This window comes from Aulostomus chinensis, chromosome 1 (assembly GCF_037954235.1).
Source record: "Aulostomus chinensis isolate RoL2024-O1b breed Wild chromosome 1, RoL_Achi_v1.0, whole genome shotgun sequence".
Classification (NCBI taxonomy): domain Eukaryota; kingdom Metazoa; phylum Chordata; class Actinopteri; order Syngnathiformes; family Aulostomidae; genus Aulostomus; species Aulostomus chinensis.
In genome coordinates, this window is record NC_141320.1 from 11102745 (window position 1) to 11118357 (window position 15613).

At 46.6% G+C, this 15613-nt stretch overlaps 2 non-coding genes across 2 annotated transcripts; both read left to right on the forward strand.

Annotated features, from left to right (window-relative positions):
* The first annotated feature begins 830 nt into the window (after positions 1 to 830).
* trnas-gcu (transfer RNA serine (anticodon GCU)) lies at positions 831 to 912 on the forward strand. Its single transcript has one exon. It is a non-coding gene; the product is annotated as a tRNA-Ser (tRNA).
* Positions 913 to 3573: 2661 nt separating this feature from the next.
* trnal-aag (transfer RNA leucine (anticodon AAG)) lies at positions 3574 to 3655 on the forward strand. Its single transcript has one exon. It is a non-coding gene; the product is annotated as a tRNA-Leu (tRNA).
* The last annotated feature ends 11958 nt before the right edge of the window (positions 3656 to 15613 follow it).

Genomic DNA, 15613 nt, shown 5'->3' on the forward strand with positions numbered 1-15613 from the left:
CCATAACCTTTAACAAATCAGTGGTACAGAAAATGGATGGAGTGACTGATTCACTGCAGAGGCACAGTGATGTTATTAATGGAGGAGTCTTTTCATTAAAGACTGAAGCTCCATACAAGACAGAGTCTGTAGACAAGAACATCACAACCTGGGAAGCTCTCACTTCTTTGGACAGACAGCTTCGATTTCAGGTTCTACCTCTGTAAAATTGAAAGTAAAGTAAATTGAGCACCTGTGAAGGTAAAACTGATGATGTCATGACTTGTTCAGTCCTCCAACGTTAAAGTCCAACAAGCTTTTGATTGGCTCTGATTCTCTGTGGCAAAATCCTACAAGAGGAAACAGAAAATCTTGAGGTTGTCTCACTTTTTTTTAAAGAAACTCAGCACAGGACAGTGATAGGAGGCTTGTTTCCTTGATGTGGGCTTCACCTCCACTGTTGTCCACATTTAAATGCTGGCTGATGCTGGTCCCCTGTTGAAACCTGGACCAGACCAGGGACCTTCAGACCTTCAGTCTAACGCTGTTCCAGCATTGGATGAAAGAGACTGGTGCTCTCGTCTTCTTCAACATTGACTTGTTCTACCAGGACAAGAGAATCTGAGCTTGGATGTCATTTAGCAGTCAAAGGCTTGTTAAACTGGTCAACATCAGCTGGTGTTCACTCTGATGATGTAGCGATGGTCTGGATTCTTCCTTCTGGAGCACCAAGCTGCTGGGAAGAAGCCTGATGATGTCAGAGTTGTGTTCAGTGGCTCCTGCTGGGTCCATGTCTGACAAATGGGCTCCAAAGAGTTCAGCTGTTTCAGAGGTCAGGGTTGCTGTCGGCAGACGAGGTGGCCGAGTGGTTAAGGTGATGGACTGCTAATCCATTGTGCTCTGCACGCGTGGGTTCGAATCCCATCCTCGTCGCGAGTGTCTCTAGTTTCTGCTCCTAGATTATGGAATTACTGTGAGGCTTTTAACTGACACAGATACCAGTTGAGTCAACTTCCCTTACATAACCTGACCAAAACAACTCTGAAATCCAGAGCTCGCATGTGTCAATCACCTCTGGAGAAGGTCCCGCCCCCTGAGAGCAAAAATCCTCCCATCAGTGAAGAAAACTGAAGACACCTCTTGGATGAGAGCTGAAGCGTCTTCAAGAAACCTGAAACAGTCCACTTAGTACGTTTAAATAATTCTACAATCCTACAGTTTCACTGAGCTTTTGTCCAAAGCCACGTTCATGTATCACATGTATATAATATATATGTGACACTCTTTCATCTACTCATTAACCAAAAATACAGTCTAATTCCAGTAAATTTGTGCAGAAGAAAACGTTATTTGTGCTGCTTCTTTATTTATTTATTTAGTTTAGTTCGTATTTTTTAATGTATTTTCTTTCAATTCACATTTTGTCCATGAACTTCATAATCAGAGTCGCCATCTCATCACATGACTAAAGTCTGGGTTCTGTATTGGTGGTAAAATATCCTTCCATGCCCCTCACTAGTTTGCACACAGAAAAGCATTTTTTACTGGTTTCAGATCTCTTAGCTTGTTCGCTCTCTGAAACCAGCTGTGGCAGCTTTCATTGTGTGATCGTTGTCGTCATCTTCCACTTATTCCTTACTAGTAAGGGTCGCGGGGTGTGGAGCCTATACCAGCATCTACGGGCAAGAGGTGGGGTTCACCCTGGACAGGTCGCCAGTCCATCGCAGGGCCAACACACAGAGACAAACAACCATTCGCACTCACATTCATACCTACAGTCAATTTAGAGAATCAATCAGCCTCGTCCTCTCTTGATGTCTTTGGACTGTGGAGGAAGCTGGAGTACCAGAGAGAACCCACACAGGAACAGGGAGAACATGGAGACTCACACAGAAAGATACTGTGCCAGAGCTGGGACTCAAACCCGGAACCTTTTTGCTGTGAGGCCACAGTGCTGACCACTGCACCACTGCACCACCGTGCACCCCTCATTGTATGATTTATTTTGAAATATAAATATGGAACAGAACCATTGGAATAAGATGTCAGGACATTTGAAGGAATGTCAATCTCCTGTTGAAATGTTGCAGTGTGCAGCTGAGGCTCTCTGGCAGTGGCACCAGGAGCCCCAATGGCAGAACCTGGACCCTCCTGGAGGAGAACCACAGGTGAGTGCCTTCTTGGCTCCAGATTGATGGAAATCAAGTGTCTGAGGCTGTTAGCAGCCATTAAGTTGATCTGGTTGGCACTGGTATTTGTTCTTGCTGCAGCTCAGGAGTGATTCAGGAGAAGAGTTTCAGAACAGCCAAGGTTGGGGACTGGAATTTTAAAATTTCCCCTGGAACCAGACAACCTTGGGAGGTAAAACCTCCAATCCTAGCCACTCAGATGCAGCAGCAGAAGAAGCTGTCATCCACCCTGACAGTCAGAGCATCAAGTCAAGAAAACATCACCATCTTGTAGTTCCAAACCTCCACCTGTCAGCTTCAGCTACTTCTGATTGTGGGACTTTAAACTTGAACACAATGGAATTTGGACAAGGAGTTTTCCTTCCAGTCCAAACATCATCGTCCAGCCTCCAACCAGAGGTCCATCAGTTATCATGGAGCCACAGGTGGAGTCTGGATTCTTTTCTAGAATGAGACGGCAATGACAGTCCTGCCAAGTGACATCACTGACATGACTGGATGACTTCAGTCACGTGACTGGATGACTTCAGTCACATGACTAGATGACAGTGTAGATGCAAATGTAGAGGTTGGGGAAATCTCTGAGAATCCAGCTTGAACCCACAGCCTCCTTGTTTTCCAAAAACCCAAACAGCGACCATCAGTCTCCCTCCAATCCTGTACTTGGGTAAACAACAAAAACAGAGTAAAAGTCTCTGGCAACATATTTGCTTCCTGTAGGGTTTCTTCATGTATGTGTGGTGTACCTGCTCTCCCAGAGGACTGCCATCTTTGTTCTGTGGGCTGACATGTTTTAGTGTCAGCACAGGTCATAGCGCTGAGACTGAACTCTCATTCTCCTCCAAGTATTATTTCCACCTCACACTCCTACATATATTCAAGTGAACAGGGAACACAAATTTATGCTCAACTTCTCCTGTGTATTCATCCACAGTCACTAAACAACAACAAACCAAACAAAAGAGGTTTGCTAGCGTGGCGATCAGCTGTAGTTCACCATCTTATCCAGGTCACATGACTCAGGAGTAGCGTGGCCGTCTGGCAACCAAAGGGTGGCTGGTTTGATCCTCACTTTCTCCAGTGACCATGTCAAAGTGTCCTTGAGTAAGATACTGAACCCCTCAATACTTCTGATGAGTAGGTTGGCTCCTTGCATGGCAGCCTTCAGCATCAGTGTGTGAGTGTGTGAATGAGAGGACATTGTTCAGCTCCTTGAGTGCTGCTGAGGTAGAAAGGCTCTGTACAAACTGAGTCCTTTTACCATTTCTTTCCTGCTTCTAGCAGCGCTGTCGTCACTTCCTGTGACCGTGGAGGGAAGGGGTCCCCCTTCAGAATAAGTTTGATATCATTGTTACTTCCTCTTCAACATGCCTTTAGCAGACCAACTCAGAGAGCAGCACAGTGAGGTAGTGTGGCCGAGCGGTCTAAGGCGCTGGATTAAGGCTCCAGTCTCTAAGGAGGCGTGGGTTCAAATCCCACCACTGCCATCATGTCCCAGGTCACTGGAGAGGTGTGGCTCTCACAGCCTTTCCTTTCACTTCCACAGGTATCTTCAAACCTGTGACCAAAAGAAGAAGTAGGTCCTGAAAACTCTCCAGCTGGTCCAGAATGCTGCGGCCCGTGTGTTGACTAGAACTAGTAGACAGTACTCCTGTACTGGCTTCTCTGCATGGCTACCTGTCAAATTTAGAATAGAATTCTAAATTCTCCTTCTAACATACAAAGTCCTCAACAATCAGGCTCCTTCCTACCTGACAGAGCTCCTAGTCCCCTATTATCCAGCTAGAACCCTTCGCTCCCAAGATGCAGGGTTACTGGTGGTTCCTAGAGTTCTAAAAGTAGACTGGGAGCCAGAGCCTTCAGCTATCAGGCTCCCCTCCAGTGGAACCGTCTCCCAGTTTCAGTCCAGGATGCAGACACCCTCTCGACCTTTAAGAGCGGACTAAAGACCTTCCTTTTTGATCAGGCTTATAGTTGGGCTGCTTAGGGTGGCCCTTAGATATGCTGCTATAGGCTTAGGCTGCTGGGGGATCTCCCATGGTGCACTGGGCTTCTCTCTACTCCTCTCTGTCCTCCTTTATTTGTCATTTATAAATCATACTCAGATGTGTCACTAACTCCCTCTCCCTTCATCCCAGATGTCGGTGCTGCTGGAGGAGGCTGCAGACCTGAAGAGGCTCAAGCTGCCACCCGTAGCTCCACCTGCTCATCGTCTGTCCATCAGTCTCTTCCCTTCTCTCTCTCTTTATCTCTGTCCCTCTCTTTCCTTCTGTATATCGGTCTTCCTCCATTCTCTGTCTTTGTCTCTGCCCCGCTCTCCTGCTCTCTTTCCCCCCAACCGGTCAAAGCAGAAGGCCATCCCCACTGATCCTGGATCTGCTCGATGTTCCTGCCTGTTAAAAGGAAGGTTTTTGTCACCACTGTTGAAGGATGTGCTGCTGGTGGAGAACTGTTGGGTGGAGGTTCATTGAAGGAGTTTGGTTCGAGACCTGCTCTACTAGTAAAGAGTCATGAGAGAACTTTTGTTGTGATTTGGTTCAATACAAATAAAACTGACTTGACTTGTCTACATCTATATACATGTACATCCCTATAGGTTTATCTTTACATCTCTATAACAACATCTTGTCTTATTATGGCAAAAGGTTTCTGAGGTTTGTACAGTAACTTGGGGGGGGGGGTACCACAGCATTAGCTGTTTCCCATGGACTCTGCATCATTCACAACTCCTAAGCAGGTTACTAAAACAATATTATGAAGAATAATAATCATTTACAATATTTTCATAAAGCAGCAAACCGACAGATCCTTGTCCCTGATTCTTCTCTCTCTCTGCCCTCCATGCAGGTCCTACCTCAGACGGTGCTCACAGTGGTCCTCAGTGAGCTCAGGGAGCTTGTGAGGATAACCAGACACATGAAAAACTAGAGGGAACATTGGCTGGAGCTCAGTGTCTCCTGATGTACATGGCAGGGCAGCTGCTGCTGATGTCATCAAAATGAGCCCTGGAATCACAAGGTTTGCTGTGACGAGAGGCACTGACATCAAGACATGTTTGGAGCTGTTTATGGTTGATGGTTCTGTTCATGCCACTGTCACTAAAAAGAGTCAGCATTGCTGTGACAAACCTCAAAGGAAAAAAAGTCCATGGTGACAAGTGGAAAGACATTGATGAGGGACACCTGGATGCTTCTATTGGTGTTCTTCTTCTTCCTGGAGTGTTCAGATCCTGCAGTGAGGCCACTGATCGTCTCTGGGACGCATCGACAGGCAGAAATATTTTCTGGGCCACAAGGCCACTTCAGAACTTTCAACAAACATCAAGAGTCCTCAGATTTGACGACAGAGACACCGGAGCAAGAACTGACAAGCTTGCCCCCATTGGGGATGTCTGGGAAAGATGGGTGCAGCTCCTTGCACCAACATTCAACCCAGGGCCAGAGGTGAGAGTGGATGAACGTCTTGTCACTTTCTGAGGAAAATGCCCCTTCCAGCAGTCCATGCCCAGTAACCAGGAAGGACGGCAGAGCAGAGTTTGTGTTCTGGCCTGTTCTGCTTTTCATTTAGTGTTTATATTAAAGTTCTGTTGCTGAAAAAAAGACTTTTATGCCAAACCCAAAGGTTCATTTTATCATTTTTTAATTGAAATCGAGGGTTTACTGACTAAAAAAAGGTCCAGAGGCCCACAACAAAATATTCAAACCAATATTTCCATGGATAAGGAAGCCTAACAAGGAAACCAAGAGATGGAAACAACTTGGATGATAGAAAATTGTTTTTAGTGAATTTTACAGCTGATTGAAGATGTGGGTCAAAACTGACCGTTACCATAGAGATGGGAACAGAAAACTCAAATGGAAGCTCAAAAGGGGACTTAGCTCCAAAGGTAGAGTGCTAGCTTAGCATGTGAGAGGTAGAGGGATCCATGCCCTCCTTTTCAGAATACTTCAGCTTGTTCTGTTGATCAGAGGAGCTGCTGGGTGATGAATGCTGATGTTTGTCCACTGCTGTGATAAAGTGTCCCCTGTTACTGAGATGAGGATGAACACCTGCTCAGGTCAAAGCTGCAATCAAACCAGGGACTCTGAACCTCCCACACAGTGAAGGAGTTTGTCCTGCAGGTTGATGGACGCTTTAGAATTCCTTCAACATTGATTACTTTCCTGTCTCCTGCTGAGTCAGCATCCAGAACCTGGTCAAGAGGAGGCTGAGAGCTCAGGAGGTGATGTGACGGCTGGTTGGACAACTCAGCAGCCAGAGCTTCCAGTCTGAGACCCCAGCTCCACACCATGGAGAGCCTCCTGGATGATGTCCTCACAGCGTCCCTGTTTGTCTCCTGGCTGCAGCTGGACGCCTTAACAGCTCTGAGAGTCCAGCAGTGTTGCTCTCTGTCCATCTGATGTCAGTCCTCTCCTGTGTTCGTCCGTTGAGGAGAAGGGAGACTGATTTCTCTTCCTCTCTTCTCTCCAGACGACCTTCTTCCTGTGTCAAACTACTTTGCTCTGCTCAAAGATCAAACTGATCCAGTGGCTCCAGGTGCCTGGACCTCTCTGGAGCAGCCGGTCCTGAGTGGATCCAACAGTTTCCCATGGGTGACTCTGTCGTGGTCTCTCTCCTGCTGTCTCCAACTCTCAGAGTGCTTCTACTGGTTTCTCCCCATCGTCCCTGTTGCTAGGCAGAGCACTGGTGAGGACTGAGGCCAGTGATGTCATCACCTCCAGCTGAGACCTGCCAGGTGATCCTGCTTCATTCAACTCTGCTGCCTCTGCCACTGCCCTGACTGGTGAGGGTGACAGCAGGTTCTCTCTCATCTAAACTCTCTGTTTACAATGGAGGCTGAAATCCTTGTGATTGGTGGTTCAATCATCAGGTCTGTTGAACTCCCAGGTGCCATCACCTGCTGTCTTCCTGGTGCCAAAGTTGTGGACATTATTGAACGTCTCCAGGACTCATCGATCTCCACCCCTCCTGCAGGTTCTCCCCGTCTCTGTGAGGGTTCTCTCTGGTTCTCCAGCTTCCTCCCACAGTCCAAAGACATCAAGAAGGTAGTGGTTACCTGGACACTCTGAATGACTGTGAGTGTGAATGGTTGTCTGTCTGTCTGTGTTGGTCCTGGGATGGACTGGCGACCCATCAAGGGTGAACCCCCTCCTCACCTGATGTCAGCTGTGATAGGCTCCACCCCCACGAACCATTGCAGACAATCAGTATAGAAATGGAAACTTAGCTGCTATGTTGAATCACTAAAACCTTCTGAAGTCTACTTTTGCTTCAGTGGTAAAGTAGAATGTTATTAACTCTCTCAATGGTTTGAATTCTGATTTCCACCTCTTTTTAACAGATCCACATTTCTAAACTAACAGGTTTATTTTGCTCCTTTCTTTTAGCAGAGGATGGTTTTGATCCATCAACCTCTGGGTTCTGGCCCAGCTCTCTTCCTCTGCACCACTCTGCTCTACCATTTATTGAACAGGTCTTGATTTAGGAGAGCAGGACTGAGACAAGAACACGAATGTGAGTGTTGAAGGTTCATAATTTGGCTCTGAAGCCTCAGCAGGTAAAGATTCATCTCTTATTTCAGAGGTGATTTGAAGAATTCATTGTTGCTGAACTGTTGATGCTTCAATTTCTGGACGTTCACTGGTGGAATGTTTGAGGGTCAGAGGTGAAAAGAGGACAAGTGCACCTGTTGTGTGTGATGGGGCACCAGCATGGAGGAAGTTGTCAAACATTTCCAGCTAAACAGCAGGAAACTTCAAGTAAAGAATTAAAATTATTTAATTTAGTGTTTAACTCCCAGGCCTCTGGAATAAAAACAAAGGAACAACTGACGACCTCACCATGACTTCACCCTGATAACCAGGAGGTAACCTGGTAGTCAGAGCAGCGGTGCTCAGGTCTGTGGACTCAGAGGAGGGTTCTTCTTCTGGTCCTGGGTTTGAAGACATCAGCAGCCTTTTTGGAGTCAACTGGGATGTTCCTCTCAACAGACAGCAGCATTAAATCAGAGAGCCTGTCTGCTCCATGGCTCCTCCTGAGCTGGTCCTGGATCAGCTTCCGTTTGGAGAGTCTCCGTTACACTGGAGCAGAGGTCACTGGCAGTGCTGCATATACTGGGAGGAGCCTGTGGCTCTGGGTACACTGTGCCCATGTTGTTGGCTTGAAGGCAGCTCAGCGTTACTGCACATTGGTGTTTTGGAGAGTTCAAGATGAGGAGAACACCTCAAGTTCAGGACATTTTCTTCCCAGAGTGATAAAAGCAGCCAACACCTCTAGCACAGAGAGGAGAGACCTGCCACACCTCTCCAGAGACCTGGGACATGATGGCAGTGGTGGGATTTGAACCCACACCTCCTCAGAGACTGGAGCCTTAATCCAGCACCTTAGACCACTCAGCCACACTACCTCACTGAACAGGTCAGTGAGTTGGTCTGCTAAAGGCATGTTTAACAGGAAGTAACAATGATTTCAAACTTATTCTGAAAGGTGACCCCTTCCCTCCCGTGGTCACAGGAAGTGACGACAGCACCGCTTGAAGAAGCCGGGAAAGAAATGGAAAAAGGACTCAATTTAAACAGAGCCTTTCTACCTCAGCAGCCATGCTAGCAAACCCCCTTTTGTCTGGTTTGGACAGACAGACAGACAGACAGACTACTTTATTAATCCCTTTTGGACGTTCTGCGAGGGAAATTGCACTCTCCTCAACATACATTCACAGCACTGTTACCATAGATTAGACTAAAAATAGCAAAGAAGAGAAAACAAAGACTATATATATATATATATATATATATATATATACATATATACATGTGCGTGTGCCTGTGTGTACCTGGATGGTTATGTATATGTGCATAGTGACAGGAATAATCATAATATTAATTGTTCTTAATTGTTATTATAACAATAATAATAATTATCACACTAATAATGATGATGTTATAATATAATAATGGTGATGATGATATAATATAATAAAAAATATAATAGTTATAATAATAATAATAATAGCAGTGGTAACAATAATTATATAATAATAATAATCATCATCATCATAATAATAATGTACAGTCTCTTATATTGCACGAGTGTCCGGTTGTTATCGGGGCAAGCTAATGGTGCTCAGCCCTCTCCTACAGTCCCTCTGTTGGCCCTCCCCCCCTCCAGTGAGGAGTTTAACAGTTTAATGGCTCGGGGGATGAAGGAGTTCTTCAGTCTGGTTGTTGTTTGGTGACTGTGGATGAACACACAGGAGAAGTTGAGCATGAATCTGTGTTCCTGTTCACTTGAATACATGCAGGAGTAGCAGGTGGAAATACTACTGTTTATTTTTGTTCTGATTTCAGAACTGTTGACACAACGGTGTCAGATTAAAGCATCTCCACCTTCCAGATGCTGGTCTCCTTCTGGGGTCCTGACTGACCTCCATCTTGTGCTCTGTATCCACCTGAACCCAGCAGCTCCAGATCCCTTCACTCCCTTACAGGGATAGAAAATGGCTGCTGGACGGAAGTCCCCCAACTGTGGCTGTTCTGAAACTCTTCTCCTCAGTCACTCCTGAGTTGACACTGAGATGGAAACTCTGAGTATCAGGTTCAGAACAGCTGAGCTGAGTTGCTTCCATCAACTGAGTGTGTTCACTTTGAGTGTCACAAGTGCACAACCACGACAAAATGACATCAATGTAGCCCTGATACCATGAGTCACCATGACAACGAGAACAAAATAACAAGTTACTTTGAAACAAGACCTTCATATATTTATGATGACATCACCAATATGAGCCTTCCCAGTCTGTCAGGTGGTAGAATTCAGTCACCACCAATGACATCAGAGTCAGAGTTTAGAGATCAAAGACAGACATTAAAGTCAATATATTAAATTTGTTGTTTCCATGGAGGGGCAGTTTTACATTTTTATTCTTGGATGCATTTATATTTTAGAATCAGAAAGGCAGTTACAATGACATCATCAAGACAAAACCTGGTGTTACAAAGGTGAGGTGAACAATTTTAACAGTCAATCCCAAATTTAGGCCTGAAGTTAGAAAATAATATTAGCTAGCTAGCAACGTTAGCTAGTTAATGTTAGCAAGCTGGCAATATTAAGCACCATCAAATAGTTAAAACAAGGTCAGCAGCTGTTATGATGATGGTCACATGATTTAACCTTCCTCCTGTGTGACCTGTTTTAGGATTTAAATGCATCAAAGAACCACATCAATTTGTTTATTGTATCAAGGATTTTTGACTTTGTCAGGAACCTCTAGTTCAAAAAAATAAAAGAAAAAATGTTTTTCACTGAATTATAAAATCATAAGGATTGGTTTAGACCCAGTTATCAAAATAAGATGATAAAGCAACAATCAGAGCCAAACCTGAAGTCAGAAGTGCACTGTCAGCAACACTGCCAGCAGCTCCTCTCCCAGTCATGGGAGCTTCAGGGACTCTCATCAGCCTCGTTCTCCCATCGACCTGCACAACAACACAACAAAGACCATCCTTGATGTGTCTGCATAGAATGCATTTGTGTTGTGGACCCACATCCACCAAGAGTGCAACAGCGTCCTCCTCAGCAGCCCTGCCTCAACACCAACCAGAACAGCCACAGCCACAACCCCACTCAGGATCTGGTTCCAGAAGAAAAAGGTGTCAGGACTGCCCAAGCAGTCAGGACAGCAGGACAAATGGATTGTGCTTCAACTGCAGGAAACATCTCTGCAGAGAACACACAGAAGTGTCACACATGAATCTAAACACACACAATCAATCAATCAATCAATATTTCCATGGATAAGGAAGCCTAACAAGTTCACCAAGAGATGGAAACAACTTGGAGGATAGAAAATTGTTTTAGTTTATTTGACAGCTGATTGAAGACGTGGGTCAAAACCGACTGTTACCATAGAGATGGGAACAGGAAGCTGACACAAGAGGAAGGTTCCAGCTCTGAACACACAAGTCCACAATCTTCAGCTTGAGGTGAAGATGGTTTACAAGGAGAAGTGTGACCTCAAGTGTGAGCTCAACTCCATCCAGGCAGAGAAGAACAATATGAGAGAAGAACTCACTGAGAAGAAGACGACTCTTGAACAGCTGAGATCCCAGAGTGAGGAGAGACAGGCAGAAAATGGATGTTTGAGGAGACGAGTTTCTACTGCATCTCAGGCGACAGAGACCTTCACTGCAGAGTTGGCCCACCTCGAATCAAGGAAGGACCAGGACCCCACAAAGACTGGCAGTCTGAACGGTGAAGTTCAGAGTCTTCTATGTGCAGTGAGAACACAAAAGAAGAAAAGGAGCAGTGCTCAGTGGGAAATCCTGGGAAATCTTCATGATTTAAAAAGCTGTTTGAAAGAGGAAAATCATGACCTTCAAGTGAAGGTCCAGCAAACTTCTGAAAAGCAAGCAGACCCTCCCCTACGTCCAGCCAGAGAAGAGCAAGCAGACTCTCCCCTATGTCCAGCCAGAGAAGAGCAAGCAGACTCTCCCCTACGTCCAGCCAGAGAAGAGCAAACAGACTCTCCCCTACGTCCAGCCAGAGAAGAGCAAGCAGACTCTCCCCTACGTCCAGTCAGAGAAGAGCAAGCAGACGCTCTCATATGTCCAGCCAGAGAAGAGCAAACAGACTCTCCCCTACGTCCAGCCAGAGGAGAGCAAGCAGACTCTCCCCTACGTCCAGCCAGAGAAGAGCAAACAGACTCTCCCCTACGTCCAGCTAGAGAAGAGCAAGCAGACTCTCCCCTACGTCCAGTCAGAGAAGAGCAAGCAGACGCTCTCATATGTCCAGCCAGAGAAGAGCAAACAGACTCTCCCCTACGTCCAGCCAGAGGAGAGCAAGCAGACTCTCCCCTACGTCCAGCCAGAGAAGAGCAAACAGACTCTCCCCTACGTCCAGCTAGAGAAGAGCAAGCAGACTCTCCCCTACGTCCAGCTAGAGAAGAGCAAACAGACTCTCCCCTACGTCCAGCTAGAGAAGAGCAAGCAGACTCTCCCCTACGTCCAGCTAGAGAAGAGCAAACAGACTCTCCCCTACGTCCAGCCAGAGAAGAGCAAACAGACTCTCCCATACGTCCAGCCAGACGAGAGCAAGCAGACTCTCCCCTACGTCCAGCCAGAGAAGAGCAAACAGACTCCCCCCTACGTCCAGCCAGAGAAGAGCAAGCAGACTCTCCCCTACGTCCAGCCAGAGGAGAGCAAGCAGACTCTCCCCTACGTCCAGCCAGAGAAGAGCAAACAGACTCTCCCCTACGTCCAGCCAGAGGAGAGCAAGCAGACTCTCCCCTACGTCCAGCCAGAGAAGAGCAAGCAGACTCTCCCCTACAGCACTGACAGCTTTCAAACTGTACAGCGAGTTAAGAAAAATACTCTCTTTCAACCTTTTTATTAACTGTCCTCATAAACTTGTCTTTTAATAAACTTTCTATTCTTCTGTTAACTTTAAGTTCACTGTTAAGTAACTGGATGGATGACAACAACAGAGATGCCTGTTTCTGAGTTGAGTCATTTGGAGGTTGATCTCATGGTAGATAAAACTGCAGGCTCACTGCTGCAGAAACTTGCTTTTTCCTTTGTTTGGTGACGCATTTCCTTTGTTTGGCAGGAGGCAGGGTGAAGGGAAGTAGACCCAAATGAAGAGGAGGGTAAGGAGGGTGAACAAAAGAGGTTTGTTAAAGAGACTGGAGACTGGAGACTTGGCTGAAGATGAGAGACTGGAGGTGAGAGACCAGGAAAACCTGGAGGCTAGAGACTAGCAGCTCGTGACTGGAGACTTGGAGCTCGTGACTGGCGGCTGTCACAATGCTTGACGTAGACTTCGACATCCCAACACAGCAGTACAATAAACACCACCACACTAACGACTCCATCGGTCCTTCAAAAAGATCATTCAACAACAGAGAACAACTCTGTGGTAGAATTCAACACTTGGCAACTAAAGAAAGAGGCAGAATCGTCTTAAAATGCATAAGAAGGTCCTCAGTAAAGCCAGAGCCGCTTCAGTAAACACAGAAACTGCTGCTAAACCAGATATTTCTTGAGACCACTTTCATCAAATTAACAGTCCAGAACTTCATTCAATGATGACCTCATCAAAACCTTCATCCTGTCTCTTAGATTGTTTCCTACTAGGCTGCCTAAGGAAGTCTTCCCTCAGTGAGCACCTCTTTATTCAATCTGATTCCTCTGTCTGTAGTAACAGGATATGAACCACAGTCCTTGAAGGTAGCTGTCATTAAACCACTGCTTCAGAAGCCTCCTCTAGAACCTAGCGCTCTCAGCACCGGGACTCCAGCCGCTGAGTCTCCTTCTCCCAGCTGCAGCAGGAAGTCTTCAGCGGCGGCGAGGATCCGCTCCTGGACCGACACCCGCAGCAGCTGTGCGGTGCACATGTTGAGGTTCTACCGGCGCCACTCAGCCTTCAGGAGACGAAGACCGAGGCCTTCCGCTTCTTTTCTTCTTCTTCTTCTTCAAAACGAGCAGAGTCCAAGCTCTGTTCTCTGTGCCACTCCAGACTCGCTAACCTGGTAGCAGCGGTAGTGATGAGTGGAGTGATCCAGGATTTCGTTTTGAAAAACGCGTATTGATGACGTATTTAGTGACGTCCAAAGCCTCGCCAACCGGCAGTGACCACGTGACTGATTCAAGACCTGGTTCTCTGGCTTGGCGTGAGATTCGAAACCACTAAAGCCTGATTTATGCTTCTGCGTCGCGTCGACGCAAACCCCAACAAAATCCTGCCTCCGTGTCGCATCGACGTGTGGTGACGTTAACGTCGAGGACTGTGATTAGTCCGCTCAAAACGTCATTTCCGGTTCAGTCGCAGCACAACAACACCGCCATTTTCAAAGTTTCTGTGGTGAAAGCTTCAAGAAAAAATGGACCAAGCTGAAGAAAGGATTATTCGCGGCACTACAAAGACTGACAAATGGCCAACAATTGTTGTCTGTGACCGGAAGAAAACCAAGGAATCCGACAAGAGCCCCGTAAACAACACAAAGACAAAGCCACACCCCCTAGCGGCTTGGCAGTGAATTGCAGAGCAACGCGTTCCCTCAACGCAGAATAAACCAGGCTTTCCAGTCGCACCTGTTTTACGCCCCCGTGCCAGATAAGGACCCCCATCGGGCTGTGCCACTCTGGAGGGAGCGCGTCTCACAGTCAGTCAGCGGAACCATGCGGATCCGGGCCGGAGCTGTGGGAAGGAGCGCCAATTGTATCGGGTTGTTGTTTTCTGGACTGCAGCAGAACAGGAGCAGCCGGGACTGGAATGTAGAAGTAGGTTATCTTGAAGTTGACTAAGTTATGGTGAACGATATTGTGGTTCAACACTTTAATGAGCTTTAAGGCAAACACATTTCATGAGGAAACAACGCCGGAATTGGACGGATTTCAGCGGCACACAACAACGTATCCGATACACCTCATTGGAAACCTGGTGGTCTAAGACTAAGAAACACCAGTCACCATGAAGAAAGGAACTTTTAGCTGAGTACTCATGTTCTTTTCTGCAGGTTGAATGTCGCATTTGTTGGACAGAAGCGTCTCATCTCAACAAAAGCACCTCTTCAGTGCTGAGGCATGATGGGGCCAGGCATGAGAATGAAGTCCCAGATCCACCAGGATGAACTCAGGTATACAGCCACTCTCCAACTGACTCACAGTTGCTTCATTGATCATTAATTCCTATTCATTTCTTCTCTCCTTCATCTTTAACCATCCAGCTTCCAGGAAGCAGATGCTGGATGAGGCTCTGCTGAATTTCATCCTGAAGGACTGCCAGCCCCTCAGCACTGTTGAGAGGGAAGGGTTCAGGAAACTGGTTCAGGTCCTTGAGCCTCATATGTTTGCCAACCAGAAAGGTTTGTGTGGAAATGATCTAAAGCAGTAGTTGATATCTCCAGTTTATTTCATCTCTAATTTCAATGTATTGATTTACTCTGGGTGTCATTTTCAGACCATCAAACAAACGGTGACCAAAAAGTACCAGGAGGAACGGGAAGGAGTGAAAAAGGAAGTCCAGCTGCCATGTGGACATCTGTGGACATGGAGGCTCCCTTGGCTCTGACCTGTCACTGCATTCGTGAGAATGATTGTGTTGGGAGTGCAAGACTTTCCACAAAGTCACCCTGCTGACAGTTTGGCCCCAGTCCAAAGAGGCATGATGGAGGACTGGGCCATCACCAACAAAGTGAAGTGTCTTGTGAGCGACGCAGCACCAAACATGACAGCATCCACTAGACAGCTCCAAATTCACCACTCAGTCTGCACTGCACATCGTCTGAATCTAGGAGTCAGAAAATCCTGTGATCAGATCCCCACTTCCATCATCAGACACAAAGCCAGGAACACTGTCACATCCTTCAGATCAGCACTACAGCCAAGGAGAAGCTGGCTCAGGTGCAGCAACAGATGGGAGGGCCAACCCTGAAACTCATCAGTGAGGTG